The sequence below is a fragment of the Neolamprologus multifasciatus genome, chromosome 12, assembly GCF_963576455.1.
Source record: "Neolamprologus multifasciatus chromosome 12, fNeoMul1.2, whole genome shotgun sequence".
Taxonomy (NCBI): domain Eukaryota; kingdom Metazoa; phylum Chordata; class Actinopteri; order Cichliformes; family Cichlidae; genus Neolamprologus; species Neolamprologus multifasciatus.
This window is the reverse complement of record NC_140450.1, coordinates 31845789-31865857: the sequence shown is the minus strand read 5'-3', so window position 1 is coordinate 31865857 and position 20069 is coordinate 31845789. Positions and strand designations below refer to the sequence as shown.

The 20069-nt window shown below is 41.3% G+C and overlaps 1 protein-coding gene and 1 long non-coding RNA gene across 3 annotated transcripts in view; one reads left to right on the top strand and one right to left on the bottom strand.

Moving 5' to 3' along the window:
* The window catches only part of sema4c (sema domain, immunoglobulin domain (Ig), transmembrane domain (TM) and short cytoplasmic domain, (semaphorin) 4C), a 108036-nt gene that overhangs the window by 10325 nt on the left and 77642 nt on the right, over positions 1–20069 (top strand). The window lies entirely within an intron of this gene.
* On the bottom strand, positions 9181–11194 carry LOC146507322 (uncharacterized). The gene is made up of 2 exons (XR_014877260.1): positions 10026–11194; positions 9181–9913 (listed from the first exon to the last, which is right to left on the bottom strand). It is a non-coding gene; the product is annotated as an uncharacterized LOC146507322 (long non-coding RNA).

Genomic DNA, 20069 nt, shown 5'->3' with positions numbered 1-20069 from the left:
ATTCTCAGGTGAAAATACAGGTGTTTACCCAGTGTAGCACTTCTAAATTCAAAGTTAACTATCCAACCTTATTGAAAAGTCACGGTAGACTTCTACTAACCAAGCATTTCTTTCACATACTACAGGAAACTTTTAGTCAGAGGATGGAAGGCAGTGTGTGCGCCATACTGTTCAAATGCCTACACATCTGTGGTTTATATCTTTGCCTTAATTGGAGACGTCTCAGTAAGGAGTCAGCGTGATTTGTAGAAAACAATGTAATGTGCGATGAAGAGAGTGAGATGACTTGCCCCCTGTCTGACTAATCACATTTTGCCTCATGGATCTCAGCGTGACGTATCTACCTTAATCCACGTCCATGAATCGCCAATCTCTTTCTTCATCTGTTGTGACCGAAATTAGACAATGGCACAGTCTTCATACCAGCTGCTAATCCTGCAACAGAGCGGTATCATGTCACAAGATTTATTAAACAAGAGCGTTGAAGAAAGAGGCAATGCAGGGAGTGAATCCATCATGCATATGCTAAACTCACTGTTTAACCAGTAAATGCAATGATATCTAACACTGTTCCACATGCAGTTAGCCTAAAAACCGGGACACATCCTCATAACGTTTGCTGATCATGAAGACGGCTTCAGTCTTCTCCTCTTAAGACTCCTGTTTAGCTTCTTTCATTCACTTTTTCCACACTTAGCTTATCTCAGGCCATGCTATGGTTCTTGTTAGCACCTTAATGGTCTCACCTGAAATCCAGCACTAAATCCTCCTTTGAGTCTGTCTGTATGAGCAGCTGCAAGCACAATAGTCCCTATTGTTGAGGAGCGGGTTTGAAAGAGAGAAAGCAATTCTGGACTGGCCCCTCTCGCCTACCCCCTGTCCTGCTGCAGACTCACCTCTGACCCGCAGGCTGGTTGCGCTCTCACCCATCTCCCGCTGCTCTTTTCCAGTCCACTGCTCTCTGCATGAAGCCTGACTCGTTTGAAGAAAGAGATGGAAAGAAAGGAAGATGCTCAGTGGGACGAGGCCTCAATAATACGACAGAAAGAAGATAAGAGGAGAGGGATTTTGACTGGGATGAATACAAGAGGAAAGGTTGGCAAGAGGTAAAAAAAAATAGAGAAATGTGTTCAGGTTGCCAGGTTTGGTCAACTGTTAGAGAGAGACGGCAATTGGAAAAGCAAGAAGGAAGCCGGCTTGCCCAGACAACGGCCCTGAGAAACCAAGATAAGAGCTGACCAGCAGTCAACAATTACACCATCAATTTCCAGTCTGGCTTTTGCCTTCTCACTCTCTTTTTCAAGCTTCAAACTCATCTTTTTGCTTCTCGGTACTGTCTCCTATTCTCTTCCCGCCCCTGTTGTCTCCACTCTTTGTGTGTTTTTCAACGATCTCTCTATGAGGATCCATTCATTATCATAGAGATAAACTCTTTTATCTTGTGTTTGGAGAAATAAAAAAAAATCTTTCTTGAAATATTTAATAACTACTGAAGTTTTTTGGATAGTTTTGAGGCATTTATAGCACATATGAAGTAGTTCACATGTGCAGCTATATAAGTTTAGCTGAACAATTAGCTACAGTTTAGAAGAACCGTGGTTGGAGACCGTGGCCCGGCCAAAATTATTGCGACTGTGTGAAATCTTACTGCCTCTGAAATAGCTGCTTTGAAAGCGAACGCCAGGTCTGTGATGACTCGCAGTCAATTACCGTCTTCAAACTGACGTTAGTGTGTCAGAGATAACGGTAAAATGGCGATAAGATGAAGTCGGTCTCCAATCAGTCTGTGATTAAATGGGGGTCGGGCGGGCAATTACATGCTATCTGTTTATGATAATACGCTAGTTAACTGTGGTAAATTAGCAAAAGTCTCAAATCTGTTGTGTCTGCAGATTTGTCATTGTCTACATACACAGAAATTCACATTAAAGACACTTTCATATTAACTACTGACAGACAAACAGAAACTCATCCACAGATATCGCGCTGTAGTTGCTGCAGGATTGAAATTCAACTTCAAACTGACATAGGCGCTCAGCAGCCTGACTTTATACAATTAAACAACCAGTTGGCAACCACTTTATTTTATCTCTGCAACTGCTTGCAATCAGTTGCAGAAAAATTCAGTGCAATCACTGGGAAACCTCTTATTTTTCCCAGACAAGAGGAGTTTGCTGTCTTATTGTTATTCTAGTGTGACTGACTGTAAAATTTGAGAGGTGCTACTTTACATAAAACATGACTTTTACTTTTGGTAATTAACATAATAATAATAATAATAATAATAATAATAATAATAATAATAATAATAATAATAATAATAATAATAATAATAATAATAATAACATAATTGCATCTCTTCAAATGTTAAGTTGTAACGATCAAAGCTTTGTGACCCTGTAATTTCTTAATAATCCCTGACTGTATAAAACACTATTCAGAGCTAATACAACACTAAATTTTCACCCACCAGAACCTCTTGACTTCTCGACTTCTCGGATCAGCTTCACCTCAAAACAGACCATTTTATTTTTCAGAGGCTCAAAAATGCACCAACATCCCAAATAGGGTCTAAAAGTCCAGTTAAATAAATTAAATTAGCAGAAATTAGCCCTAGTGACAGTAATCAACTACAGCTACCCCTGCCAGCACAGCCATCAATCAGAGTCATGGCTAACTTAAGCTTTAACAAAATCCAAAAGGGTAACTTATAAATAGGTTATACCCTGTTCAGCCTTTATCAAGGCAGAATTAAGCTACAAATATCAAAGTAGTTTTTTTGGACTAGACTGTAACACATGTTCTGACTATGGCCATTTTAACATGGGAGCCCAGAGGGAGTGACGGCCTCTTGTGGCTGTTTGCGGAACTGATTTTTTTTGCCACTTTCGACTTTTGCGCCTTTTCAGAGGTTGCTGCCTGATAAAAAATGTTGTTGTTATATAAGTGTTTGATGTTGTGGAAAATTAGAAGCAGTTTGTTATCTGAACATTACAGGAGGCTTCAACAGTAACATTATCAAAATCAAGCGAGCCTCTTCCTAATTTTGTGTTTCCTCCTTGAGGCGCATTGCAGACACACATCCTGGTAGTCTTGCATACGATGTTTACCAAGATAAACCTTAAAGGAAATCTATTCTGATAGTTATTACTTGCTACTTTTATTTGAGGGTAGAAGGTGAATACTTCCTCCACTACTTATGCTTTCAGCGCTCCTTCAAACAGTCCGTCAAGTACCGAAGGCCAGATGTTTTCTCTCACTTGCTCACAATCTCACCTTCGCCAGCACATTCGCACGTTAACTGCCAAATGTGCACATTTGCTCGCACACTTTTTGCATGCTCAGTTTATCTTCCAGTGTTCTTTTCTTTTCTTTCCCGTACCTATTAGGCAAAGTCTTTTTTAGGAACGCCAGGGAGGAGAAAACGGCTAACTCTTTATTATGATTTTTTTGCCCGAGGTTAGACCAGCCAGGGTGCACACGCACCCTCTCACGCACACACAAATCACGCAGAGGCGCACACACAGATAAACGCGGCAGCCCTCTGATTCAACACTTCAAAAAATCAATAATGTCTGTTTCGAAAAAGCCTTAAAGCTAATGCAAAGAGACGGCGAGGGAGTGAAGGGGGGTGCTGATGAACCCCAACAACAGGCACTTACAGCAGGCTTACTCTGCCTCTGTCTTGCTTGCTTTCTCTGCTGATTCTCGATAGATAGATAGATAGATAGATAGATAGATAGATAGATAGATAGATAGATAGATAGATAGATAGATAGATAGTGTCACCATTTTAAATGGGCTTCCCTTCTTAAAATTCATTGACAGTCCATCCCTCTATCCATCCTGTCCTCTCATATCTCTGTGGCCGAACAGCTCTGATTTGTGTACCAGGATTAAAATCCTCAAATTTGTCTTTCACTCCCTGTGGGAGAGGACTGTGCTTTTTAATTAATTGATTTTGAAATGAAGTTAGCTGCTGTGTCTGTCTGTGTGTGCGTGCACTGACGTGTCTGTCTGCGCGGTGGGTCTCTGTGTGGTTTCGGCTGAGTGTGTCAGAGTGTGTCCCCGATGCTTAGCTGGGTAAAGGAGGGGTGGGGTTGTGGGTTTTGCTGAGCGTGTGTCTGTATTTTTCTCGGTGCCTTTGTTGGAGAAGCTGCCGTAATAGATATCTAAATCTCCATCCAAAAGTGCAAAAACTATAATTTGTGTTTCTGTAGGCCTCGTTGTGTGTTTAGTTTAGTTTCTTTACAATTTGTTTTTCAAATTAATTGACAGCATGTGTGGATTGCTGTGGTTTGGCCGTTAGGTAAGGCAGATTCTCCTTGTCTTTCACATGTGTTTATGCTATCCTCAGGTGCTGGCTATAGCCTATGAATTATATATAAGAGCTTCAGTTGTACTCTTGGTTCTCAATCATACATTGAGGACCTTAAAAGCCCAGTGGTTCCCTTTGCTTATTGGTCTGACTGCATCCATATGAGCACAAGCTCAAGTACTGAAAAGCATCTTTCCTGCTGTAGTAGGTGTCATCGGGACTATGGCATGACACATGACAGACTCACAAGGCTGGTCAACAGCCTCATCGCAGTGACTCAGAAAAGTCTACTTCTGATCAATCTGTTCTGCAGATTCTTCACCAAAACCAGATTCAGAATTAATGCTACACCCATTTTACTCATGGCTGCGGCCCTCTGGTTACTCATGAGCAGGAACTGCTTATGAGCCCCTTTTAACGTGAGCGCCTTTGCATTTGTTCACACTTTTTCATGAACGACAACCTGTGCGAGGGCCGTCACGGTGCTCTGTGTGTTTCTGACTTTTGTCACGCGCAGCTGGGCGGACGCGCTCGAATGCTTTGTCCACGAGCTGCTGCAGCGTTGTACACCTGCTGTATTATGCGGCGCACACAAAGGTGCGTTCACCGTCGCAGCGTGTTGCCACTGCGCTGGCAGCGCATGGGGATTGTGCCGCTGATCAGTGGGGTTGCTTTGTGCATCACAGTGGCAGTGGTGGATCTGCTGCTTGCTGTCAAACCCACACCGTCTGTCGCAGTGTGTGCGTGTCTGTGTGTATTTCTGGTAATGTTTTTGTCAGCTTGTCTGCATGTGGGTCTTTGTGTCTGAATATATGTGAGTGTGCATCTTTGTCTCTTTGTGAACGGATGTGTGGATGTTTGTCTCTGATCCTGTGTATGTGCGTAAAGGCTGTAATTTTAGTGTTACTATTTATTATTATTATTATTATTATTATTAATTATACTAGCGCTATTTCCATATCATGTGTCTGTATTTGTGTATGTGTTAGCACAGTTACATGATAGACAGATCTCCTGCTAGACTTTATTAACAACATTTACTACAATCTCTGCTGGGTTTGTCTGAGTGAGATTAAGATGTGGGCACATGCTCACACATGCACACGGGGGGCTGGTGGCATCCATTGTAAAATCTTTGAAAACATGGGTTGCAGCATTCCAACACGTTCACACGCACTCATCACACTGATTTCACATATTCTTGTTCTGTCATAATGTGCCACAATCCCACACTTTAAAAAACCCATCACAAACAGGCAGTTTGTAATTAGTATGAAGGCTTTTTGAAGCATTCTTTTGTGGGCTGTTTCATTCACTGTGAAATACCTTTGACTCAGAAACTCAAACACCTGGGAAAGTGCGCCTTAGTGTTGATACCAGACTACAAAGACATCAGGGTGTATCGCTGTCACTGTGAGTAGGTGAGCGTGTTTGCTGCATTTTGCAGTACCAGCAGCTGGAACCAATCGATTCGTCTTGCAGAAGGAATTGTTTGGTTCTTTATCATTTATTTTATGTGAATAGTCTGCATTCAGTCATGAAACAAGCACTTCACTAGTAAATGATAAAATTAGCTTTTGATAGTTAAAAGATTATTTTTATATACTTAAACTAACAGAAAAATCATGATGCAAAAGGAATCACCACAACAGCTCCCAGCACCAGGCATCAATAGACCAAATAGGCAATATTAAAGTTCAGTGCAACAGCTCAGAAACTTAATTAAAAAGACAAACTCAGGTTAAATTACTAGCTTCTGGAATGTCCTCAGGCACACAGGCCTAGACACCAATCAGAAATCACCTGGCAAAGTCAGGCAACCAAAGGAAACCCATTCAAAAACCAACCCGCCAACCATACGCCAATCCAAGCGGTTGGTGAGATGTTGCTGGAGGTTGCTGGCTGCTGCACCAAAAACCTAGTTAACAGTGGACACCAGCAGATTGACTTGTCTGCAATAATCAATATTTACTCTCCAAGCTTTAGTGCAACTGGGAAAAAAACTGGAGACAAACTGGAAACAGAGAAATTTCACCTTCAAAGTAAAAGTCATGGCTTTTGAAATGTGTTGGCTTCTGTGGTAAGATACTACTTTTACTTTGAAGGTAGACATTCTTTGTTTTCAGTTTGTGATGCACTTGTTACAGTTTTACTATTTATTGGCAAGTAGTTTCCAAATTTTTACAAAGAATCCAGCATCTGCCATACAATCTACTGTAAACTGTGGCAACCTGCTAGGGTCCAAAGCAATAGCAAGATGGTTTTCAGTACAGGACTGTGCAGATCTATGCAACCAGTTACATGCTAGCAACTGTAACCTCCAGAAATCCCTCACACTCAGTTGGGGAATACCATTTTCCCCTCATGACTGATCATTATGTCATAGCCATATGTTAGCCTAGTTTTGTTAGTGTCATTTAACTGGGCATTTCTTTAAATTCTTCTTACTCAGAGCACATTTGTGTTGGTGTGAACAACATGTGCGCAAACATGAGGTGAATAATAGTGGTTAAGAACCTTTATGTGCAGTGTGTATTGATATGCTAAGTATGTACTCGTGTTGCTTAATGCTAGTTAATGCTGAGTTTGTTTGTTGAAAGATGAACATTCAAATAAAGAGTGAACTGAACATAAATCATTTTAATAAAGCTTTTCATTCAGTCATTAAATAATGCTATTCATCAGTTCTTTTAAAAAGTTACAGGAATTAAATCCTTTCCTGTAAAGTCAATATAGAGACATTCCTGTGGCTTTAGAAACACACCCTAACTAAATAAATAATCCAACTCAAGTACAAGCATATGCAAAGGTTGCCATTCTTATGATAACTAAGAATGTGTTGGAAGTCAGAAGTGTGATCTTTTCTGAAGCTTGTAAAACTGAAGCTTATTGTTTTACAAGAAAATCTTTTTCTCTTGGTGGATAAAAAATGATCAAGAAGTACTTCTCGGTTTGTAAAATAACTGCTAGCTAAAACTAGCATGTAGCCTTTGGCCTAGCTTAGCATACTGAATAAAAAAAAACACATCTACAATGGCTGAAAAATTAGCTAGTTTTAGCTAGCAGTTATTTTACAAACCGAGAAGTACTTCTTGATCATTATTTATTCACCAAGAGAAAAAGATTTTAGAGTAAAGATATGCTGGTAATATATATTAGTTTGTACTAATATATATTATATATATTGTGTATATATATATATATATATATATATATATATATATTGTATATATTGTACTAAAAAGTACAAATTTGTTTAGCATGTAGCTTTTAGCCTAGCTTAGCATACTGAATAAAAAAAACACATCTACAATGGCTGAAAAATTAGCTAAACAAATTTGTACTTTTTAGTTTGGGAAAACAATAAACAAAAATGTTGAACCATTTTTACTTTGACATGGCTCATCATTTTTTAATTACGACTCTTATTCTTCACAAAATTAAAAACATCCATCTAAAAGAAATGTCAGGCACACAACCTGTGGTTTAATTGCACAAACATGAACACTGCTAATTACAGATGTTTAGAGGTAGGTGGACTGATCAACCAGTATATGTGTTTTGTCTTTTGTTTTTTCACCTTTAAAGCAGAGCCAAGTGTTTCCTTATTTTCCATCTTTATGTTAAGTTTACCTAGTTTGTCGTCTGGCTTTAGCTTCGTATTTAGCATGCAGACATGAGAGCGGTATCAATCTCAAGATTCTGGCAAGAATGCAAATAACTGTGTTTCCCAGAGTGTGGAATTGTGACTTCAAAGAAAAGTGGCCCAACAGAGACAGAGATGCAGTGGCAGGCAGCTAAATAGATTGGAAAAGAGGAGGCTGAGAGAAAGTCAGAATATGGGAGAGGGAGGAAAAAGAGACAATGGAGGTTGAAATGATGAAAAGTTATAGAGGGAGAACAGGAGCCTGAGAAGTGTCTGAGATGATGAAAGACAGTCAGAAAAAGTGTGATAGAGTGATGGAGACAAAAATAGGAAAGCAACGTATACGGCAGATAAAAAATGGAGTGGCAGAATGTGTGATTGTTGTGGCCAGAAAGTCTCTGACTTCTGCTTGGTGACCACAGTCCTCGTCTGCACTTCATTTATTGTTAGTCTTTATTTGATTTTTTTTAGACTGCTGTCATTTTCCCCACTCCCTGTTTGCCACCCAGACACCCTGCCGCTTTTGTTTTTCCATTGCAGCAATAAAATGGCCTAGTTCTCGTCTCTTGCTTTGACTTGAAGAACCAGTGAATGCTTTTTTTCGGGGGCTTGCTGAACTGTACTTTCTAGTAATTTTGTAATCTGTGTTTATTTTGTAAGAACAGTTGATTGAAGTGCTGTGGTTTGTTGTTTAGATTTTACTGTTGCAACTATTTACCTCAGTGGCCTTCATGCTTTAAATGAGGAGAATGCAGACAGTGCTTTTGAATTTCTCAGCATGGGCCTAAATTATCATAAAAAAAGAATGACAGATTTCTCTTAAATTTGACGCATCCTTTTAAGCAGGCCAGTTTGTATTTACATGTTGCCAGTCTGTCTCAACATGCTGCCCGACACTGGCGTTGGTTGTGTGGAGATGTGGCTTCCATTGCAGACTGAGAACATTTTTTCCCCCCATTTTAAATTGACTGCTGAGCCTTTGATTCGAGGGCTGACAGCATGTGTCAGGCTACCAATGAGCTTCACATTTCTCCGCATAAAGGTTTGTTTATGTTGATATTATTCAAAATGGTCTGCAATTTGTGACAGTTGATGGAAAGTTGAAAAAGAGCCCCAGTGACAAAGCCGCATGAGATGACAGTTTGCATGAATAAATTACAGGTTCTAGATCCTGAACTTTATGTTCTAACTTTATGTTAGAATTAGATGAAGACGATTTTATTGAGCCTCATCTGTTTTTGTGATGTAGGTGAAGTAATGATCTATTTTTTCCAGCTTCTAGGCTGTCAGCCTGTTAAACCCAAGCTGCAGCCTCCACTGTTGCCCAAAACTGCAGTTCCTCAAGTGGCCACACGAAGCTGGCTCCAAAGCAAGTCAGTTTCTATAAATTCCCAACTATACAGCAAAAGCAAACAGTCTCTGGGATTGTGTTACACTTTTCAACAGTTTCACTCTTAAATAGAGAGTGTGTGGTAAGTGTTTGCAGAGTGTTTGACTCAGTTTCCAGGGTATTCATTAGGTTGTAGTATCTGGTACCAGGTACTTTTTTGGTACCTACTTCAGTGTGTGAATGTTAGTGTGAAAATGTGGATGACTGAATGTAGTGTAAAGCGCTTTTGGGTCCATAGGGACTAAGTAAAGCGCTATACAAATACAGGCCATTTACTTATAGGCGATCCAAAAATGTGTCGTCAGCAGACTTCATGCTACCAATTGGTTAGTCAGTGGCGCCACTGACTCAAGTCATGAGAGGGACTCAGTTACAAAAGCCAAAACCGCCATTGGGGCAATTTTGCAGATCAATTTGTCATGGCTACCAGTGGTTGCAAGATAAAAACTGACCAGGCTTTTAGGCTTTTGTGACCGAGGCCTGAGATTTAAAGTTAAGTGCAAAGCCGCTTTGATTGCTAGGCTAGGTAAGAAGCACTAGCCAGTTGCTATTAGTAGGCCTTACTTGGTGCTAATTCATATCACTGAACTAGGCTGAATGCCTTTACATGTTGGTAGTTGATGAATTAGCACTAATTAACAAATATGTTTGTCTGCACCTTGCACTCAAACAGTAAGGTTTGCTAACCAAATTAGCTAGCTCCACCCTCGCATCCCAAAACGGCCATTCCTGACTCCAGAAAAATGAATGCGGCAACAGCCAGAATATGTTGAGCCTCCAAAACGTGGTGTTGTGCTGTATGCGGTAAAACCCTATAGTCAAACTTCCCATAAGGCATTACAAACCCACCTTAAAAAATGTGGTTTGTATGATCTCTCCTTATCACACATCTAAAGGCCACGTCTCAAAGTTAATGAGAACAAACTGAATCCTGGTTGTTCTTTTGTAGTCTAACTCAAAAATCCATGAACCACAATTATCTGGCAAAAGTACCGACTAACACAATAAACATCCAAATTTACGAATTCTAATCAAACGTTGTCTTCCTTTCCCTTACCCTACTCAACTGAAGAGATTTAATCTTACAGTGGTACAGGCAATGCATTCAGCATTCAGCATTCAGCATCGAACGGCAAGCATTTAACAGGTTGCATTACATTTTAACACAGTTTCTCGCTCTCCATTACCGCACAATTGATTCCGGTTAGGTTCGCATTCGAAATGGATCAAATGTGAGTGAGTCAAGGGTTTGGGTGGAGAGTTTCATCTCGACTCCCCCTGCTCCTGACAGTTTAAAACACATCGAGCAATCGGCTCCGGGCTCTGTGATCTCATGACGAGGTCATATAATCCTCGTTGGTCACGGTGTCTGGGCCTGCAGTTGTTTACTGTTTAGCGACTGTGAATGTGAATGTTGTTTAGCATGATACACCTACAAGCCTCCCTCAACAGCATCAACTACTTTATCCTGTGAGAACTCACCAGAAAGTGAGCCCTCGTTGTAGAAACGCAGACGTCTCTGTGCTTTTAAAAGGGTTGAGCGATGTAACTCATACCAACAGCTCAGCTTGCTTTGGACCAGCTGGCAGCATTCGTGTTTGTACCCTCCCTGTCTTTGCCATGTCTCCACTCCGTTGCATCCAAAAGAAGCACAAATACCATAAAACAGCTTTGCTGAGGTGGAAAAAGAAATTGCTTTTGAACCGAACGTTAAATGCAGCCTAACCAGAGCGAATGGTGAAATTTGCCAGCTGTTCTGAATTTACAGAGCAAGACGATCTGCTGAGGTTGAAATGTGTCACATGCTCCGTTCCCAAGCTCCCTTAGCGATCTAGTGTGACTTATAATTTATCTTGTCACAGAGTGTACATCTTGTAACGTTTTTTTTCACTCTTGCAAAATGATACAGCTCACCAGTGAATAAACATATACCCAGTTCATAAAGCTTTCATGCGTTTGTTTTTCCTGAGCTTCGCTGTAGTAAACACGCTGTTATGTAAGTCACTCCTTGTGAAAGATGTTCTGGAACGAGCACAGTCATTATTTTAGTGGAGGGGTGGGGGGTCTTTTTACCACAGGCATCATCACTTGTTCATAATTGCATCGTGGACAACAAAAAAAACATTATTTGTTTGTATATACAGTTCACATTTACAGAGTAAAGCTGTCACTAGACTACCAAGCATTACAACCAGTCATTTACCTCACAGAACACCTACACGTGCCTATTAGTTGAAACGGATTACATGGCTAATTAACATGTTATTACAGCCATATATATATACACACAAGCTGTTTACACCAACATAAAATCTGCTTTTATTTTGACAAAAATGGGCAAAACAGACAGTTTCCCCACAAAGCAAACATATCATTAGCATTCCTTCACTTAGCTACAGTGCTGGAACAGATTGCACATAACTCGGGTCAAACTAGTAAGGCTGCATTTAGATGCAGCTGACATCTTCATATGCTGTCAGTTTAACGGAACGCAGTGCATGTCTTAAAGGGGCTTTGCTAATGCCGAGAGCTCAATAACATTTCCTAGTGTGTTGTACACGGAGAAGACAGAACCACGACTTGATCTCAGAACCGTCACACCCCAAACTGTGACCACAACTGTGGATAGAAAGCCATCAAACAAGCATCCATGTGCGCTATGTTTAGAGTGGCCTCAGCACTCCATGCCAAACAAGATCCCTGCTGTTTCAGAGTAGGCCTCTACATGACGTATAAACGATGGATGCATCTACCATCACATAGTGTTTTGGTTGATGAAGGCCATTGTGAAGCTCAGACAGACAAATCATCATAATCTTTATAATGATGATTCACAAAATAACATGAATTACATTTGAAAACATCAAAAAAGTAGAGAATGAAACCATAAACGTATCAGGAAGTGCACAGACATTTACCCAAGATTTCTGTGTAATTAGACCTTTTTTAAACCATCTTTTGTATACAGTCTATAACCCAGGGTCACAGAGCACTCCAGTAAATTGAGTAAAATCTCAATGTGAGTGAATAAATGTTTCAGACTTCACCTACGCTCACCGGCATTCTGCAAATAGACAACAGAAAGTTATTGAATATGAATTTCTAAGGGAAGTGAGCTCGATTCTGTTTATATAAAAGTTACAAATTTTGATCTGCAGTTGGATAGTTCAAAAAATTTGAGCCCAACTAATTGAACTACTGCTTCCTTGGATTTAAAGCTTCTAGATGAGCCGGCTCAGGGATGTGATTATGAGCTGCAATGGTTGCCACCCTTCAAGAAGTATCCTGTGCAAGGTGTGGTCCTACCTGCTGAGACCACAGAGCCGATACAAGGAACTGACATCCCTCATGGCCTTGTAACAACTAAGAATGAGAAACCTGTCTTGACTGTATTTCGTGCTTTCACGTGTTCCTGCAGCAGCACGCTTGCTCCTGCTTTGAATTCCTGCTAACAAACAACAGATATACACCTGCTTTGATGCTATTACCCAGAATTTTTATGCTCAGAGTTGCAGCCTTTATTCTCCCATCAAGAGCCCCGCAGAGCACAGGACTCTCACAGAGCAACATTACACACAAAGACGAGGATAAGCAGATACATACGCGTAGAAAACATATTCTTGGCTTTGTTCACCTGCTTTCCTCATTCCCTCCAAGCTACGTGAAATATCGCAGTTTTATCAGAGCCCATGGCTCGTTGGCATCAGGATAGGAGTTTTAGGGAACAAAAGCACTTGGCCAGGGTTAGGAAAAGTTAAGGGTATGGTCTAGAATACATCTTTTCTACAATTTTAACCCTACATGTGGAAGTAGAATGCTAAAAGGGTATCATTGTGGTGTCAAGGAAATACTCAACAAGCACCCAAATGCAAGACTGGAGTGACACTGGGCTGCTCCTCCTCCCTCAGGCACGTCTTGCAGAGAACCATCCCTCTCCTCTCCTGTCAGGGGGAACAAATGAGCCGGGGCATGTTTCTTATGTGTGTGTTTGTGTGTGTGTGTAAGGCTAAACTTCCTGTCTGTTTGGTCTTCCTCTCTGTAGTTGCTTCCTCCCCAAAACATATACACACAAACACACACACACCTGCTCCGCACTGTTACCCCCTGACAGATCACTGACATGCTGCCTCTAGGCCATCCTGCAGTGTGTATGCGTGTGTGCGTGTGTGTGTTGAGTGTGTGTGCATGCGTGTGTGGTTACAGACACCCTCCCACTGAGCCAGTCTGGCAATTGCCATTTCTCAAGGAGCTAAGGAAGGGAGGGAGCATGGAGTAAGGATGGAGGGAGGGCGAAGGCCTTGATGTGAGTGTGTTTGTTGTCAGAGGGTTTATTAATAAAGATGACCTCAGCCTGTGCTGCACAGAGGGTGTGTGTGTGTTTTTTTTCTTTTCTTTCGTTCCTCTTTCTTTGTGACTCTTAAAATAATTATTATTTTGAGGGGAGAAAAAAACGGATTCATGTGTTTATGTATGTGTTTCTGCACCTTCTCGTGCCAGCTTTCTCCCTCCTCTTTGTGATCCCGCGGTGGTTGCACTCTGCTTATTTGGACTCATAATGCGTCTTTGCCATCTTTTGCGTGCATGCCGGCTCATCCGTGTGCGTCTGTGTGTGGGTGTCTGTGTGTGGGTGGGCGTAACAGGGATAATCCTTCTTGATATGACTCCTTTGTGTCTCAGCGTCCGTGGATGTGATTACGTGCTTCATTATGTCGGGCTAACAGGTTGAGTTCTCTGCGTGTGCGTGTGCGTGTGCGCGCGCGCGCGTGTGCAGACGTCAGTCACCCGCTGTGTGTGCAAGGAAGAACAGATGTCCTCGAAAGAATAGAAGGATGAGTAACTTCCTTCAAAGTGCGGGGCATTCCTGGCTGAAATCACTCTGTAAATCGAGCTCCGTAAGTCAGTTAAGGTTCAGTTCACTCAAATTGCAAAAGCACGTCTCTCTGGTTGCAACAGACCGTTCTGACTAGAGTCATTGTGCCTGTTTTTTTGGATATTTCTTAGTCCTAACTACTTTCTAGCAATGAAATAGTCTCAATGTAAAGCCTGTTGGCTTTTGACAGTGTTTCTGTTGCGTTATGTTGAACACTATATTTCGGTGGGGTGGGTGCAGAGTTTTATCTGTCAGCTAAACCTGTCTCCATTCCTATCTTTAGCTTTCTTGATGTTTTCTGACAGTCCCCTCCAGGTTTAGCTCCAGCATCCACACAGTGATACAGAAGTGTGTACAACTGCTGCCGTCTGACCTAATTGGCTCCAACAAGCAGTCAAAAACTTTTAAACAGAGACCACTGCAGAAAGTGCAAAACATCCTCTGCACGTCTTTTAGTTTTATGATATCTTTTTAAGGTAACAGAATGACTCCCACTGAGCATTCCCAGGCATGCGTTCAACGTATTTACTTTAGTTTGTCTGCAAGGCCTGCCAAGCTGAGCAAAACTTGGAATTGCAGAATGGAAGAAGGAAGAACTTTGTAAATGTTAGTCTGGATCTCTATCTTTAAAATTGCAAAATTGGGCGCTGGCCTTGCGGGGGGATGCACCGTTCTAGTTGATTGTGTCTTCCTGTGTTGATGTGTTGTGGCTGCTTCGTTTGGACAGGATTCAAACCAAGTCTGGCGTGGGACTAACGTACGGCTGCACTGCAGGAGCAGTTGTAAACTGCTCAAAAGAAACTTTTACTCAAGGTAAATGACAAAATTAGTTCCTTTATGATCAGTTTAAGATACCATTAAAGATTAATACAGAACTCTGAGAAATGTATGAAGTCAGGTTAGGTTGAGTTGGTGTTTTCAGTGGTTGAGGGTGATCTAATTTGTTTAGCTGTCGAGCCAGCCCATGTGACTCTCCCAGAGGGCTGAAGCCGGCGCTTGAGTGGGACAGCCTGGCAAGCAGTGGGTCCTTTGGGGCAATGCGGTTACCAAGGAGGGAGATGGCGGAGCTCATTTTGCCCTCTGTCTGCCCTGCCACAATGAACACTGGGGCCATTAGGGACGGTGTTGTCCTGCAGCCCGGGAGAGCCACCAAATGAGATAATGCTCTGAGCTCACGCTTTTACTACCACCTACACGCTACACATGCAGGTATGCACATGTGCACAAATTAGGCAAGCACAAACAAATAAGATCCAGTGGGATGCACTGCACGTAGGACCATATAGACACACACATATGAGTAGATGCATGAATTGATCCTCGCTCACATATATTACTCTTTGACCTTCCTCTCTGTCAATAATCCTCCACCCATGTAGGCAGCCCCGGCTATTTGCTATTTCAGCTGCAGCAGCCAGTTACATTTTGTTGGACAGACGGCGGCAGAAGCAGTGAGAGGAAAGCTAATGAAACAGGATATCCCTACCTCTGGTTATTCCACAGGAGAAGAATAAGGAAAATCACACATGCTTTGACCTTGAATGAGTCTATAAAATCACAGAGTGTGCTGAAGACCACTGCGTGTTTACCCAGTTTACTTATTCAGTGCCAGGCGCCGTTCTTCTGCCCTGTACTCCCCCGTAATAGGTCCCCGTCAGTAATTCAGGCATTGAGACATAACACTAAGTCATCCAGCGAGGTTTCAAGCGCACATAAACTCAGTGAAATTACATAGGGGGGATAAAACTTTGCTTTTAATGGATGCCTCTCTTCTTATCGACACCCATGCATGTCTGATTATAAAGACGCTTTTCTCGAAATGTTGACGTAAAAGGTTGTGAAACTTTGCATAAATGAGCCACAGCTGAGGAGGCAGTGTGTGTGTAGGTATCTAATGATTGCAGAGGACTACAAAGGGAAATGATGGGATCAAAGCGAGAACAAGAAAAAAAGAGTCTCTTTATTTTTTCTGTTTTCTCCTTCTAACCCCTATTTTTATTTATTCATTAATTATCCAAACTACTTTGCATTAGTCTTGGTAAATTGGGCTCATTCAAACAAATATAGGTTTTCAAACCAGAAATTAACACATTTTAGGACGAGCCACCCTTAGATCCCCTTGGAGAACATGTTTTTCCAAAATGTGGCCGTTTTATTACACAGTGATCCAGTGAATGCAAAAGCCGGAGCATATGATTGAAATCATTTTTATACTCATCAGGCTACTCAGTGATCCCCCTCTCTCACTAAGGAGGCAAGTGGAACAAAACCAAGCCAGCAAAAAGCTCCATACAGTGGAGGCCATCACTGAACTGATAACTCTCCTCCACATTCCTGCAACACAAAAGGAGGAATCTGATTACTCTAAACACTAAAATATGTCTAAAACTGAAAGTTAGTTTTGATTTAAAGGTCATGAATATCTTTTCAACTATATATCACCATATATACTGTCAGCAAATGATCACGTTTCTGCACAGCTATGACAACAACAGCTGGTTAGAAGCTCACTTCATGACAGCTAACGTTAGACTCGAGTGCTCTTAAAATCCCAGCATCCTCGCGCTAAACAGTTTGATGACATTCTTACATTATATAAGATTTTATTTACTAAATGCCCAAGTTTGACAATGTCAAACAATGACATTTTAAAGAAAGTTTCAGTGAAAGCAGCATAAATTGCACCTAACTGAGGCTAACAGCAGTTTACAGAGGTTAACAGTAACTAATTGGGGCTAACAACCACTAACAAAGGCTAACAGAGGCAGCAGGAAAAACAGCAGAGTTTGGTGCCAGAAAGTTGAGGATAACCTCAGTGTGGATGCTTTACACCGGGCATGCTGAGGTAAACAATGGACTCACAGGCTTCACTTGTTAAGTTACATACAGGCATGTAACATGTGGAATTGTCGTGTTTATTAACTTACAGATGGTAAAAATTGCTCTATGTGTGACAATGTTCGCACTATGTTACATAAGCTACAACTATCATAATAACATTTTCGACTACCTTAAATTGTAGTACATATAAAAATGTTCTCACACAGATTGTTGCAGCAGTTTGCAGGCTGGACACGATATGGTACACATACTGTCATGGTCCTGGGTCATGTGACTCAGTGTTTTGAGTTTCAGGCTACGTCCACACGTACCCGGGTATTTTTGAAAACCGAGATTTTCCGTTTTCGTTTTAAAAAATAATCTCGTCCACACGTAAAGGCAGAAATGAAGGAAAACGCTGCTAGGAACATGCCAAAGCAGCAGGTGGCGATATATTCTTAACCGTGCAGAAATGTTGGCCAATCAGAAGTCTAGAAGCCTCGGTGGGAAATAGTAAACAAAGCTGGGCCATAGAAGCAGAACCAAGTGGTATGTGTGGAGGGACAGTTACTGTGTGTGTATATGTAAGCATTTAAACACTTCAGAGAGTACAATTAACAGTAACAGTATTGTAGAAATTCATTTCACCGAAACAATAACGTGGCGCACAGTGTGACGTCAAAAAGGCGCACACCTTTGACGCTGCGTTTTCTGCGTTTTTCTCAGCCACACGTAAATGCAAAAACTGAGACCCTGGCCGGAGTTTTTAAAAATCTCAGTTTTCAGTGACCAAAAACGCCGTTTACGTGTGGATGAAAGGTGCAAACGCATAGAAAAATCTGCGTTTTCAAAAATACCCGGGTACGTGTGGACGTAACCTCAGTGTATTTGGTTTTTCATTGTTTATGTTCTGGTTCATTTAGTCATTGTGAGCTCCTAGGTTGCTCTGTTATAGCTCCTTGTTCGTGTGTCTACCTGTCATGTTTCATGTCTGTGTGGTTCAGTTATCAAGTTCGTGTCATGTCTGCGTCTTGTCATGTTTATATGTTACGTTTTTGGGTTGGTATTATTAGTTAGGGTTCAGTTGAGTTTCATTCTAGTTTCGTTTCTTCTATAACTTCTAATTTAGAAGTCTCTCTTTGTGCTCCATGTTTCATCTCCAATTCCCTTTTCCCTCTATATGTTCGACAGTGTTCGCGCTCCTCGTGAGTTCGCCGTGTTAGTCTGTCACATGTTTCATGTTGTCAGGTCTGCGCCTCTCCATATTTCCCGTTTTATTTTGAAAGGCTTGTTTCCATGTTCCTTGTGTTTAGTATTACTTTTCCCTGTCGTGGAATGATGTTCATTTGTGTCAGCTGTTTCCCCATGTGTTCCCACTTTCCCTAATCTCCTCTGTGTGTATTTAGTTTGTGTCCTTTCTTGCAGTCTTCGTCAGGTCGTCTGTGTTACCTCCCTCCACGTCTTGTCATAGTAGTCATAGTCATCATAGTTATCACGGTTGGCCAACACCAGTAGGCAGTAGGGTAAAATGTCTTGCCCAAGAACACAACGACAAGGACAGAGAGCCCGGGGATCGAACCGGCAACCTTCCGGTTACAGATGCGCTTCCCAACCTCCTGCGCCACGGTCACCCCAGCAACTGTTTCACGCTCTCGCACAGTGTTGCCAACTTAGCGACTTTGTCGCTATATTTAGCGAGTTTTCAGACCCTCTAGCGACAAAAAAGTCGCTAAAAAAAGACGTGAAAGCGCGTATCGCTTTTACTCTCAACAAGCAGCGGGTGCTGTAACGCAGTCAGTTCTTCTTTTACTCTTTTACTCTTATGCTGTTTTGTGGATCACAAGGTTTAAAACTACTTATAAACACACACACAAAGTAACTCCACCAGAGTGCCTATTTCGGGTCACTTTTGCCAGTCCAAGCCCGGGTAAAGGAGCAGGGTTGGAATTGTGACATTAAAAAAAACAATAATTGCTAAAAGAAATTTAATTTGTAGTTCTAAATAAATTCTAAATGCATTTAGGACGTTTTTTACTCACTTTATGTCTCTTCCACGATGTTATTTCACTCTCCAACAACATAGGTTACAAATACATTACCATGACCAATTATGCAAATTAGGTGATGACGTCATTTAGCGACTTCTAGGACAACCAATAGCGATTTTCCTTACTGAGGAGTTGGCAACACTGCTCTCGCACAGTCAGCTCCCACTCACCGTGACACATACTGAGTAGTACTTAAATGAAAGTATTAATGTACTCATGGTACCGTAACTATTCAAAACACTTGACTTGTTACTGTCACTGAGTGACTGCCATGACTTCTTATCATTATATAATTTAGTCGTTTCCAAACCTTCAGACGACATGTAGGAACAACATTGGACTAATGAAAAGAAGCTTCCACCGCGGTTTTTAGCTGCTAAATGCTCCACAATGTCCCCCCATTAGTTGCTAAGTGTCTAGATACCTGCTGTGCTGAAAGGGCACGTTTGGATTTATTAAAGCTCTTTCATTTTTTCCTAAAATCTTACTAATGTATGAATGAATCAAAACAGTGACATTACAGACTGTCAAACCAAAGCAAATGGCTGAATGATGCTAAAACGTTATAACTCTCTAAAATATGAATTAATGCAGCGTAGCATTTAAGACAAGTTTGGGATATTTAAAAAATAAAACGTGACTTTTAAGAGGCAGTATTCAGGAAACCTTTTTACTTGCTGTTTTTTCTATTATGGCTCTTTTTTTTAGCATTTCCATTCAGATAGAGCATTTAATGAGATGGAAAAGTTGACTTGCGACTTGACACCCGTAAACTGTGCGCAGTGAGGAAAGCAGAGATCTTGGAGTCAGAGTGGTCCAGGGAAAAGCTGTGTATGGAACGTTGCAAGTTTTATCAGAGGGCGCCTTAGCAGGACGGATTTGTTTGGCTTTACTCCTTAGTGAGACAAATATTGGGATGAATCTCCTCTCTGCTTTGGGCCCTGTTGTGAAAAGGCCAGGGCCCAAGCCAGGGCTTT